At 40.5% G+C, this 14,345-nt stretch overlaps 1 protein-coding gene across 6 annotated transcripts in view; it reads left to right on the top strand.

Annotated features, from left to right (window-relative positions):
* Nucleotides 1-14,345, top strand: part of LOC109896830 (polyhomeotic-like protein 2) — a 75,032-nt gene that overhangs the window by 870 nt on the left and 59,817 nt on the right. The window lies entirely within an intron of this gene.

Here is a 14,345-nt window from a genome sequence, read left to right as displayed (position 1 = left end):
TCCCTGAGCTTCTATTGGTTTAAACATGCACCCCTATGACGACGTTAAGACATGTAACTCTGAAAAGTGTCACTTAGTTTTGTTTAAGTACTAGGTCGGATAGTTATGTGTTAAGCACATCGTCCTCGATGTATTTAATTGAAATGATACATTTTGATTACAATTTGGTGGAGGCGTGAGCAAAGTATTATATTGTAATAACATGGTTATATAGCCTACTGATCAGACGCTTGCAGCAGGGGGCGCAAATGTATTCACCATTGCTGATAGTCTGAGGTCATGGCAGGAAATGACACTGGCATGCACCACCTTTTCATCCCACTTGCAACCCCCACGTAGGCTATAAGTAAGCAATAACGTGACCTTGCCTACCAAGGGTAGAATTTCTATACTTCATAGGTCTACTTGCTCCTAGTACTTTATCCCAACTATACTAAAAGAGAAGAGATAGTAGTAGCCTAGTAATACATTTGAATGATCCATGACAACACTCATTTTTAGGCACACACAAAAAAAACATCCAGTCTAGAGGTCGACGGATTAATTAGGGCTGATTTCAAGTTTTCATAACAATCAGTAATCAGACTTTTTATTTCAAACTAAATAGATTTTATTTTTGTATTATATGAAGTTAAAATAAATGGGTTCATTGTTCATTCAGTATTGTTGTATTGTTCATTCAGTATTGTCATTATTACAAATATATGTAAAAATCGGCTGATTAATCGGTATCTACTTTTTTTGGGACCTCCAATAATCGGTATCGGCGTTGAAAAATCATAATCGGTCGACCTCTAATCCAGTCAGTCATCCTTTTTTTCTCAGCACCTTACTGTATCCATGCGTGCTCAGTCCTTCATAAACAGTGTTTCAAACATCCAACATCTGTGATCTTTGACCAAAGCTGGTAATGTGACATTGGTACCCTCTATTCAAAACCATAAATTGTGATGGAGATGTTTGTTATTAAAGGTGTGTAAAAACAAATATTTTCATGTGAATAAATGAAACTGCGTAATACCTTTTGTTTGAGATGGCGGGGAAGGGTCCGGTCAGAGTGCATGCAAAAAATTTGGAAAATAATCATTACTACAGAAAGGAAAATGTGTGTGTTTATACAGTGCAAATGAAAGAGTCGGGAACATGAGAACAAATATATAAAAATTGAAGAAATGTGTTCCCTTTTTATATAATCTATTCCCTTAGAAACCATGGGAAAACAATAACAGGCAAATACTGAGACAAAGGCCGGTGAGTGTGCCATATGGTCTGACCTGGCCTAAAGCAACAGGCTGAGGAACAGAGGTAGAGGAAGACCAACATGGTATTTCACATTGTCTGTGGGTTTGTCATGTCTGAATAATCATGAGGCAATGTAAGGTTTATTTGTAAGATTGAAAATTGTCACTCAAAACTAGTTCAACTGGTTACACAAAAAAATGGACTAGTTCTTTGCTGACAAAAACTTTGTGATGTAAACATCAGTAGTTACCAAGGAATGTTGTAGGAATGACTGATGAATGAAAAAATCATCAAAGCTTGTCAAAAGGTGTGATACACTTTCAGGGGTTATAATGCAGTTCTAGAACACCTGACTGTTGCTTGTTGCTGTTGAATGTCTTTGCATAGTCTTACCTATGATTGTTTGACCTGGCTGACCATGTGTTCTCAGTCAACTTACTATGTAAAATAAATACATTAAAGAAAAATGTATATTCTTGAATCCAACAGACAATGCCATGTCTAGTTACGCTTGCCAGATTCATGGCTCTCCACAGCGGTTGTGGGAGGAGACTATGTAATGTCTTATTTATGAGGCTTGCAATAATTTCTGACCTAAAAAGTAACTATAGTTGACCTTGTAAACAAGCATTGAGACATCAAAGTGTCTTCCCTCTGTTATTCTCTGAGCCTCATGGTCCACAGCACCCAGATACAGGATGAGGGGAGGAGGGAAAAGGTGTAGAGTCCCTTCATTACAACATACACGATGCACCTATATCTTTTGTTAGAGATGGCGGGGAGGTGTCCGGTCAAGGCACATTTAAATTAGAAAGTAAATCGAGTGGACGGGAAAAGAAGGGAGACTGGGAAGGACTGACACATTTTAGGAACTGTGTTCTTTTCTGTCCTTTATGAAATTCCTTTGAAATCTAATGAAAACAATAACAAACAAAGAGGGGGTGTATACTCTGAGCGGGCCTGTATTGTGCACTAAATCAAAAGTAGAACATTACGGCATGGGATACATTATAATAACATGGTAAGAGTATGCTAACACATTCCAATATTACTTTCCCAGGTATCCTTTATTGAATTGTTGCTATTTAATTATTGAACATGGTACCTGCGGTAAGAATGTGTGAAACTCCTGACCTGACGCATAGCTTATTGGGTGAAATAAATCAATACAGTTACATATCGGGATATTATTTTTGATGATATATCATATTGTATAGTTTTGACAATATTTCAATATTATTTTTGCACTAGTTGGCTGTACCTGCACCAAAACAGTATTTTTCCTTCATAGCTTGTTCCCCATCTTTTTAACATAGGGAGCCAATTTGTTTTCAGCACTTTTATATCCATAATTGATAAAACATTTCTCATGTCTCTTTCTTGTCCCTCTGCTGTAGACATAACGTGAGCAATGTTTGGAACGTCAAATCACAATACATATAGAATCGTGAGACTCGCAATGCATATCGTATCGGCACCTAACTATCATGATAATATTGTGAGGTCACTGGCAATTCCCAGCCCGAATAGCTTAAATCTGGAGGGATAATTTACAGATGAGCCAAATCCAATTACTCCATTTACTACTAGGCCATAAAATACCTTTGCCGGGCCTGTGGGCTCATGCATGTACTTCTGAGCCTCATTCATCAGCTTCTTTGTCTCAGTAATGCTTTGGTCCTTGCTATCTGGAATCCTTGGGATGTCCAACACAGACGTCACCCCATTGAAGTTGACATTTAAAATGGTTAAGGTAACGGTTAAGGTTACGGTTAGGTAAGGGTTATGGTGAAGGTTATGGTAAGGGTTAGGGTTTGGGGTAGGAAAGTCCCAAGAACCTGGATTGCACTAACCCTAATGCTTTGCTCAATAGTTGCTGTAATCAAAGATTGTTTCATTGAGTGTTCTTTAAATGGCCTTCTCGTCATTGAGCAATGCTCTTAAGCTCAATCCTATTCCATCACTATTTTCTTAAAAACGAGGACGCCTAGAATTGTGGTTACATTTAGCATAAATTCCCAGCACATTTTGGACCTAATCCAAGGAAAGGCCTGGAAGGCGAATCATGGTCATCCATCCCCATGCACATGAGCACTGGATAAGAACTAGCCTATTAGTTACCTGAAGCAGGCTGTCAAAAATGAAGGCCACACAATGTCTAGAACCTTTGTGTTTGTTCGCCCTTTCTTTCCATGTCTAGTCCATGTCCTATTAAAAGGCCCATCTACAGTTGTTGTAACATCTCACCTTTATTCATTGACTGGAATGGAATATTTTTATGTTACAATTCAAATGGAGCTCATTCAGATGATTCACTGTTTTCCTCAGGGAGAAGGAGGGCTACTGAGAGCTAGTTTTGATTCGAGAATTTGTATCAGCGGAAATACGACAATAGAAAGCATCTTACGCCTTCAATCCATGACAGACAAAGAAGCGCACCTTGCATCTTTGCTGGGTCTTTTCCTCCAACTGAGCAGGCAGACGCTGTCTGGAGACATGCATGAGCTTGGGCTTGGGCCTGGGGAACACAAACACATCAAACGGCCTCTTTCTTTATGGAGCCACAATGCTCTACGTCAGCGGCACCTTCATTTCTGTCCACTGCCTGGGTGTCTGTCTGCACATACTGTCAGACCCTGAGCCTCCCTCAAGATCTGCACCCATTGGCCCTGTTTCTTTCTGTCCAGGAGAGCCTTCGCACATTTTTCCTGTGTGACTGCAAATTCTGAATGCAACCATGGATGTCCTTTTCTCAAAATGGGCGCGACTCTGTGGCTTCTCGAAGTGTATGCAACGTTTGGCGTGGCGTTCTTTTATATTTTCATCTATCACTCAAGCCAGTATCATGTGGGCCACCCTCACTGCCCAGAACTGACTTGTCATCTCTTTAGGCTCCCTGTCCCCACCATTTCTTTCCCAATCAATGGGACAGTACTGGTCAGCTGGTGCCCTTTGCTAAGCATTGCCCGCATGTTACTCTGAAACATCCCACAACATTTAGTTTTTATTGACATTTGGTTGAGTTGTCAACTAATGTGAATTCAACGTGAAATATCCAAAACATGTCACCATGTAATTGGATTTAGGTTAAAAGTTGGGTGATTAAATAAAAAAAACATATCTTACAGTGATTACTTTTTTCAAATCCAATCAGTTTTCCACGTTGATTCAAAGTCTTTACATTTTATCTTTTGGTTGAAATGAAGTGGAAACAACGTTAATACAACCAGTTTTTGCCCAGTGGGATATCTCTTCCATTGACTCACTTTTTCTTTGTAAACTCCTCATTTGCAAGAAACTGATGAAGGCCCATAATAACTCCCATTCTGTCTGCTGAATCTGGGCCCCCACTATTATCTTTGCTAAATTTCACAACCTCCTATGCACGACAGCAGTGACAAAGATAACGATGTCCTCTAGACAGAAGAGCTTGAGCATCTCATTATGCAGACTGCTTTATTGGGCCACTAACCTTTCTTAGCAAGGAATGTGTCAAAGGTGTTTCTGAAAACCAGACAGGACCGCTCCTGCTTAGAAACCTATCCTACAATCTGGCATCAATATTCAAGCCTCCTATAGAGAAAGATTACGTAACTCAGAAGTTGTACTTCACTTGAGAGAGTTTGGTTCACAAAATCTGTGTAGTAACATTTGTCATGTAAAGAGAAAATAGAGAATGTTCAATTGACCAAGGAAGTGGCCAAACAATTAACGGCATGTTGTTGTAGAAGAGAGTATCTAAGATGGATCAAATAGGTTAGTACAGTATGTATCAATTTAATCAATAGTTATTCACCATTTGCCCAGTGACCCCTTGAACCCTGCCTTAGCTGACAATGTGTTCATGTTTTCACAGCTTTTAGCATACACTGTATAAATTAAAACACACATCCCCAATGGCTTTGCTGGCCTTAAGTATCTGGTCTTCTCAGCAGCACCATACAATTGGGCCTCTGTTATTAAGGCTAAAGCCGTGGCATGTTAATCTAGTGCCATGGAGATTGTTGGCCCTCCTATGCTTAGAACTGTGGCCCACTTCCAACAATTCTTTCCCAGCTAATGAGCTAATGCTGGATAGCATTGGAAATTCCCAATTAGGGGATAGAGGGATACCTAGCCAGTTGTACAACTGAATGCCTTCAACGGAAATGTGTCTTCCGCATTTAACCAAGCCCCTCTGAATCAGAGAGGTGCGGGGGGCTGCCTTAATCGACATCTACGTCTTCGGCGCCCGGGAACAGTGGGTTAACTGTTATGGCTTCTATGAATGGTGGGTGGAGGAGTCAAGCGCAGAGTGCAGGTTTGTTCCGTATGTGGATCTTTATTCCAATGACAGCGAAAAACGGACATGCAAAACACAAGGGTGCATGAAACAACCGGTCCAAACAAACAGGACTAAAACTGTCCGGAAAAATAGAGACCACAAATTAAACCAACATCATAAAACAGAGAACAAGCCCGCACAATAGCCAGCGGGCCTAGTGCCCTTAAATAGCCTACAAACAAAACTAAACTCAAAACAGGTGTAACCAATTAGACCAAACTAACAGAAACAAAAGGAGAGGGAATCGATGGCAGCTAGTAGGCCGGCGACGACGACCGCCGAGCACCGCCCGAACAGGAAGAGGCACCATCTTCGGCGGGATTTGTGACATTAACTGCCTTGCTTGGGGGCAGAACAACAGATTTTTACTTTGTCAGCTCAGGGATTTGACCCAGCAACCTTTCTGTTACTGGTCCAATGCTCTAACCACTAGGCTTATTAGCTCAATGGTTGCATGTTTGAGTTATTTTAGAATGATGAGTTATTATTCAATTGTTATCCTCCTCTGTATGATGAAACTGGTCTGTAAGGACATCCCTTTGTTAAGATGGTAACACACCGCCAGCTTTAAGGGGAACTATACTGAAGGAATCTCCACTCTTCATTGGTAGGTAATGGACATTGCAAACTCGTTTAGGCTAATTGGTTTTCGTGACTACTTACATCTAAGTCCTATGTTAGCCCTGTGTTGGCAACTTCCCAAGATAGTGAATCTGACCTACAAAAAAGTATGACTGTATTTGTAATTGAAGTAATGCAGTGCAGTCTATGAGAAGAGATCAGGGAGAAAGCTTGTGCATTATAAAACACCATGAAAAAATGTTTCACTTTGATCATTAGTGCCAAGGCAATGGGTTATGACGTAATAGACCTGATCCTGTTCCTTGTCAACACTCTCTCATTTGAGATGGGAAATGCAATGTTTCCTCATGGTACTCTGTCAGGATCAAAGGTGTGCACTTGATTGTTTGCTGAACAACGTGATGTTAAGTGATATTTTCACAGATGAAGGAAATTATGCAGACAACTGCAATAAAAGGAGGAGGGTGTGCATTTTTTATGAGTTGCCTTTTGCCTCCTTTTGATATTTGAAGTCTACATTTTATTTTTGGCATTTTTCTGGTGTTTTGTAGTGGAAAACTGAACAGTCATTTTAATTTAACCTCTTCAGATTGGAAAACATATTTTTTAATATGTGCTCTTTATGACAGAATGTTACATTTTTTACCAAATGACACTTCTAAAAAGGTGCAGACTTGGTGAAACAACCTATTTGGGAGTTCACTGGAAGTTAATCTTATTGTGTAGATACTGTACAGTTAATCACCAGTGCCATGGGCTCTGGCACAACCTAGGCTAATGTCTGTTTGCATCAATTCATATATTATTACCTTATAAAGCAGTGAAAGAGGTCCAAGAATGCAGGACTATCATGCTAAAATATTTACTCAACTATGACAATATACAGCTGACCTTCCATTACCACCAATCTAATGACGTAGTTACTACAGAACAAAAGAAAGCTGGACACTAACACTAACTAAAATACTGAAGGCTAGTAAGAACATTATACACAACACTAACCCAGTGGCGTAGCTCAATTTGACACATTCTGATGTTTTATAGCTAATCTCATGCTGTTTTACACATTTTGCCATGAGACGGAGAGAAAATGTTGCTGTTACACATTTTGCCATGGGGTAGAGAGAAATATGTAGTTGTATAGTTCATCTCATTCTATTCTACACGTTTTGCCATGAGACTGAGAGAAAATGTTGCATTTTTAAGATAATTTCCTGCTATTCTACAAATTTTTCCATGATGTGAGAGAATCTAATTTCACATAATTTGGAGAAAAAAATGTCCATACAACTGCATATGATGCTATCTGGGGAATGGTGGGCCTCATTTTTTTGTAGCCCCCGCACCAGTGCACTGACCATTCCACTAACCCTTCATTCGTCCAATACACTTTTAAATTGCTCCTAGTCTAACACTCAAAACCTTTCACACCTTATGATCCTTATAATCATTACTAAAGGCAGTATTCCTGTGCAGCAGCATGTGGCAGAATTGACATATGCATGCATCAACTGTGCAACTCTGTGTCTAATATTCTTACCAACATCCACTTAGGAGATGACAAACAGCAGACCCACACCCAAATGGGCTTTCAGTGAGTCCTTGCATCCATAGATCCATCTAATGTGCATCTAATGTGAGTAATTGGCTCAGGTTAAAGAACATTGCATAGATAATCTGCCGATGAATTGTGCCATTTTCCTTCACGCTGAAAAAGTTCTGCTGGTGCGCGATGATTGACAGTGAACATGATTTGAACTGCTTGACACTGTGTACTTCACTGTGGTTTTTTTCAATGGTCTGGGGGTCAAAGTATCAATGGAATATCAATGAAAATCGATCTACCTAAAAATAGTATTATTTATTAGGGAACATGTTGGTGCTCGTTTTAAAGGCCAATGTCTTGGCTGCATCCAAGGGTTTGAATCATGCTACCCAACTACATAATGGATTTTAGTCAATGGAGTAAGATAAAGGTTTATCTCTGATAGATGTGTCTATTAATGTCATGGGTGTGTAGTGAATGAATAAAGCAGTTGTATCTGGGTCGATGTAGTTGTGCTACAGTAATCTGAGCTCATGCCAGCTCCATCACAGCGGTTATAGAAGGGGAACTGTAGCCTTCAGTGACCCTTACAAATGGCCATTCTTTCTGAAGGTTTAATAAGCAGCTTAGCAACCTTAGGTCTTGTCTAAAAATGTGTAGAGGGACAAATGCTATTATCCTGTGACTGATATGTAGGTTATAAAGAAAGGTGCACAGTTTCACTTTACATAATCTTATATTGTTTTTCTGTGTTCTCTTATAGACCTTAAGGGCTTACTAAACTTGGTGCCAGTCAGGTTATATGAATAAGGACAAAGGATTTGTTGGTCCACTCTTGTTCCTGGCACTTCGAGTTTGAGCTGGTGTGGACCAGAGAGGACCAGTAACTGACTGGTGTAAGCATGGTATATGGACCAATCCCCTCAGGACTTACACACTGTCACCTTCTCACTCCACTATCTTCTTTCCTTCCTTCCCTCCCTTCTCCCTCCCCTATCCCTATCTCAGTTCCTTTCTGCCCATTTAGCTGGCACTGCCACTATGACCATTTATGTGGGTGGCCATGAGGAGGCCATGAGACAGCCATAGCTCTCCCTCCCAAAGTGCTGACATTCTGCTTTCCTTTCTCCGCAGGGCCTCTGGTCTCTGTGCCCTTAGTGCCACAGTGCCCCTAAACCCATTAAGGTGCCCGACCCGTGTGGAGGGGGAAGGGATTTGGGGAGCACTAAATGTGTTTAATCCCTCAGTAATTAAACAGTAAGAAACAGAGGAGGGTCAGTCGAAAAATATGGGGGTTTATTGTAAATGTTCACCAGCATAACTTTCCCAGGCCCACCTCCTGCCATTTTTAGAAATAGCCTCCTACTTATCTTGCTATAGTAGTCTGTGGTCGATTACATTCTTTCCCTCCATTCTGTATGTGTTGGTCACTGTTTCTAGGCTTGGTATCGGTGCAGTTAGTATATAATACTTTATCAGTGCATGGAAACAAAGGCACTTTGCAGAGCCCCTTTAATTACATTTTTTTTAATATCAAAAGGAATGGTGTCAGTTTAATGTATGGGGTCAGCACTATAGTGTGCACTTACGCATGCAGGTTTCCATGGAGTTTTGTGGGGCTCGGTGTATACAAACCCATTTAAAAAAAAAGAAATACCCTGAATACTGAAAGCAGCAAAAAATAGATATATTTTCTCAGATTGTTCTGGCAATTCTCACATACAGTGTCTTCAGGAAGTATTCATGCCCCTTGACTTATTCCACATTTTGTTGTATTACATCCTTCATTCAAAATGGATTAAATATAATTATTTCTCACACAAAATATCCCATAATGTCAAAGTGAAGGCATGTTTTTTTTACATTTTAGAATTTAAAAATAAAATACAGAAATATCAAATTTACATAAGTATTCACACCCCTGAGTCAATACATGTTAGATTCACCTTTGGGAGCTGTGAGTCTTTCTGTGTAAGTCTCTAAGAGCTTTGCACACCTACAGTTGAAGTCAGAAGTTTACATACACCTTAGCCAAATACATTTAAACTCAGTTCACAACTCCTGACATTTAATCCAAGTAAAAATTCCCTGTCTTGGGTCAGTTAGGATCACCACTTTATTTTAAGAATGTGAAATGTCAGAATAATAGTAGAGAGAATGATTTATTTTTGCTTTTATTTCTTTCATCACATTCCCAGTGGGTCAGAAGTTTAAATACACTCAATTGGTATTTTGTAGCATTGCCTTTAAGTTGTTTAACTTGGGTCAAACGTTTTGGGTAGCCTTCCACAACCTTCCACAGTAAATTGGGTGAATTTTGGCCCATTCCTCCTGACAGAGCTGGTGTAGCTGAATCAGGTTTGTAGGCCTCCTTGCTTGCACGCGCTTTTTCAGTTCTGCCCAAAATGTTTCTATAGGATTGAGGTCAGAGCTTTGTGATGGCCACTCCAAATCCTTGACTTTGTTGTCCTTAAGCCATTTTGCCACAACTTTGGAAGTATGCTTGGGGTCATTGTCCATTTGGAAGACCCATTTGCGACCAAGCTTTAACTTCCTGACTGACGTCTTGAGATTTTGCTTCAATATATCCACATAATTCTCCTATCTCATGATGCCATCTATTTTATGAAGTGCACCAGTCCCTCCTGCAGCAAAGCACACGCACAACATGGTGCTGTCACCCCCGTGCTTCACGGTTGGGATGGTGTTCTTCGGCTTGCAAGCCTCCCCCTTTTTCCTCCAAACATAACCATGGTCATTAAGGCCACACAGTTCTATTTTTGTTTCATCAGACCAGAAGGCATTACTCCGAAAAGTACGATCTTTGTCCCCATGTGCAGTGGCTTTTTATGGCGGTTTTGGAGCAGTGGCTTCTTCCTTGCTGAATGGCCTTTCAGGTTATGTCGATATAGGACTTATTTTACTGTGGATATAGATACTTTCGTATCTGTTTCCTCCAGCATCTTCACAAGGTCCTTTGCTGTTGTCCTGGGAATTATTTGCACTTTTTGACAACAAAGTACGTTCATCTCTAGGAGACAGAACGCGTAGCCTTCCTGAGGGGTATGATGTCTGCGTGGTCCCATGGTGTTTATACTTGCGTACTATTGTTTGTAGAGATGAAAGTGGTACCTTCAGGCATTTGGAAATTGCTCCCAAGGATGAACCAGACTTGTGGTCTACAATTTTTTTTCTGAGGTCTTGGCTAATTTCTTTTGATTTTCCCATGATGACAAGCAAAGAGGCAATGAGTTTGAAGGTAGGCCTTGAAATACATCCACAGGTACACCTCCAATTGACTCAAATGATGTCAATTAGCCTATCAGAAGCTTCTACAGCCATGACATCATTTTCTGGAATTTTCCAAGCTGTTAAGTCACAGTCAACTTAGTGTATGTAAACTTCTGACCCACTGGAATTGTGATACAGTGAATTATAAGTGAAATAATCTGTCTGTAAACAATTGTTGGAAAACTTACTTGTGTCATGCATAAAGTAGATGTCCTAACCGATTTGCCAAAACTATAGTTTGTTAACACAAAATGTGTGGTGTGGTTGAAAAACAAGTTTTAATGACTCCAACCTAAGTGTATGTAAACCTCCGACTTCAACTGTAATTGTTTGTGTGTTAGTTTTAGCGTACTGTGTTTGTTTATTGTGTTGACCTAGATGAAGATCAGATCAAATTTCATGACCAATTTCTGCAGAAATGCAGGTATTTCCAAAGGGTTCACATACTTTTTATTGCCACTGTAGGTGGTGATATTCCATTCGGCACTCTTCTGTAGGACTTGCCTGAGGATGAAGATCTGGTCTGTGCAAGATTACCCTCTTCTGAAGCCTGTTTGCTCTTGACGTATGATAATTTCCACCGCCTCCATGATTCTTTTAAAAATAATTCTGCTGAACAGCTTGCTGGTTATCAGTAATAGCGTGATGCCTCCAGTTGTTACAATTCCCAAAAGTTCCTTTCTTGGGCACCTTTGCTATTAGGCCTGTTCTCCATTCTGTCTGTGCTTGTTCGAGTCCCAAACCTTCTGAAAATCTTACACAGCTGTCTTGGTGTTTGGATGTTCTCTACTTAAAAAAAATCTGGATATATGCCGTCTTCTTGCCGTGGAATATTTCCGATTCAAATTAAAGAGATTTCTTCAAAACATTGATCTTTATTTAATATTGATTAATTATTGCAACAATGAAGCTGGTCGATCCCACACTCTGAAATGTGATGCAGAGAGCTCCACTAGCAGAACCGAGCCACATTATTTTAGAGTTAAGACACATCCTCCTGAATACGTGACAAACAACAGATGTCTGGAATAGGTAAAAAAGTTAGGATTTGTATGTGAGAAAGTATCCCCATGCCAGATAGCATTTACTGTGAAGACTGTTCAAATTCTATAGAAACCATTTGGCCCCTAAGACAATGTTCCCCCATCAGCCGGCCACACCAGAGACATCTACTCCCTGGTACCTCACGGTATACAAACACCAACTCATTCTATGGAATGCAGGCTGTAGATTTTTATCACCAAGCCATCATAAATCAATTGCTAGCGCCAAGGCCCAGATGTCCAACTCAGTCCCACAGACACAGATGAGAGTACTCATCAAACCTTATTTGATGCATAAACAGTATTATAACATAATCTTGTAATTTTTCTACCATATTCTCCTGGTACTTACCACTTTTCTGGGCTCCTATTGCATCCTTCACTTCTGAGATCATTATAGGCCCAAGGTAGATGTCAAGGTCTTCTTCAGATTCAGGGATATCAGCTGTGGTTGTTTGGTCAGAATGCTTTGAAAGTGTTCCTTCCACCAAATCTTTTTTAATTTTTCGTCTGTAATAAGACTCCCATATCTGTTTTTCAGTGGGACATCCTGGCTGGCCTTTTTGTCTCCTGTGCGTTTCACCAGATTGTGGTCACTGCCACTGTCTGCCTGTCCTTTGACTCGTATATCATGCAGAGATCTTCTCAACTTGCTGATAAATCAGAATGTGGTCAATCTGAGTGTCTGTCTTGCCATCTGATGATTTCCATGCAAGGTTGTGGATCCTTTCATGCTTAAACAGCGTGCCACCTATGACCAAGTTGTTTTCCTTCTCACAAACTGCACAGACGTTCACCATTTTCATTTCTCCTTCCTCGTGCATGATTGTCTTCTCCAACTCTTGCGTTGAGCTCTCCTATTATGAGTAGGACATCATGCTTGGGTACTGCTTCTATTTGAAATGAAACAGGCATGGTGCAAGCTCTTATTCATTGATTTTGAATCCCTTTTCCCATTCTCTGTGTTGTTGGTGCTCATAACATGTATCATGCCGTCAAAATTAGCAGATTTTGCAGTGCCCACTCTGGATTTCCGTATTTTAGAGCACAATATTTTTTAAATGTTTTATTTAACCTTTATTTAACCAGGTAGGCTAGTTGAGAACAAGTTCTCATTTGTAACTGCGACCTGGCCAAGATAAAGCATAGCAAATCAAACCAAATCAAATCAAATCAAATTTTATTTGTCACATACACATGGTTAGCAGATGTTAATGCGAGTGTAGCGAAATGCTTGTGCTTCTAGTTTCGACAATGCAGTAATAACCAACAAGTAATCTAACTAACAATTCCAAAACTACTGTCTTATACACAGTGTAAGGGGATAAAGAATATGTACATAAGGATATATGAATGAGTGATGGTACAGAGCAGCATAGGCAAGATACAGTAGATGGTATCGAGTACAGTATATACATATGAGATGAGTATGTAAACAGAGTGGCATAGTTAAGTGGCTAGTGATACATGTATTACATAAGGATGCAGTCGATGATATAGAGTACAGTATATAAGTATGCATATGAGATGAATAATGTAGGGTAAGTAACATTATATAAGGTAGCATTGTTTAAAGTGGCTAGTGATATATTTACATCATTTCCCATCAATTCCCATTATTAAAGTGGCTGGAGTTGAGTCAGTGTCAGTGTGTTGGCAGCAGTTTTTCAGTCTCTCGGTCCCAGCTTTGATGCACCTGTACTGACCTCGCCTTCTGGATGATAGCGGGGTGAACAGGCAGTGGCTCGGGTGGTTGATGTCCTTGATGATCTTTATGGCCTTCCTGTAACATCGGGTGGTGTAGGTGTCCTGGAGGGCAGGTAGTTTGCCCCCGGTGATGCGTTGTGCAGACCTCACTACCCTCTGGAGAGCCTTACGGTTGTGGGCGGAGCAGTTGCCGTACCAGGTGGTGATACAGCCCGCCAGGATGCTCTCGATTGTGCATCTGTAGAAGTTTGTGAGTGCTTTTGGTGACAAGCCGAATTTCTTCAGCCTCCTGAGGTTGAAGAGGCGCTGCTGCGCCTTCTTCACGATGCTGTCTGTGTGAGTGGACCAATTCAGTTTGTCTGTGATGTGTATGCCGAGAAACTTAAAACTTGCTACCCTCTCCACTACAGTTCCATCGATGTGGATAGGGGGGTGTTCCCTCTGCTGTTTCCTGAAGTCCACAATCATCTCCTTAGTTTTGTTGACTAAGTGTGAGGTTATTTTCCTGACACCACACTCCGAGGGCCCTCACCTCCTCCCTGTAGGCCGTCTCGTCGTTGTTGGTAATCAAGCCTACCACTGTTGTGTCGTCCGCAAACTTGATGATTGA

The sequence above is a fragment of the Oncorhynchus kisutch genome, linkage group LG1 (genome assembly GCF_002021735.2).
Source record: "Oncorhynchus kisutch isolate 150728-3 linkage group LG1, Okis_V2, whole genome shotgun sequence".
Taxonomy (NCBI): Eukaryota; Metazoa; Chordata; class Actinopteri; order Salmoniformes; family Salmonidae; genus Oncorhynchus; species Oncorhynchus kisutch.
Note: the sequence above shows the minus strand (reverse complement) of the source record. Positions and strands in the feature narration are given on the sequence as shown.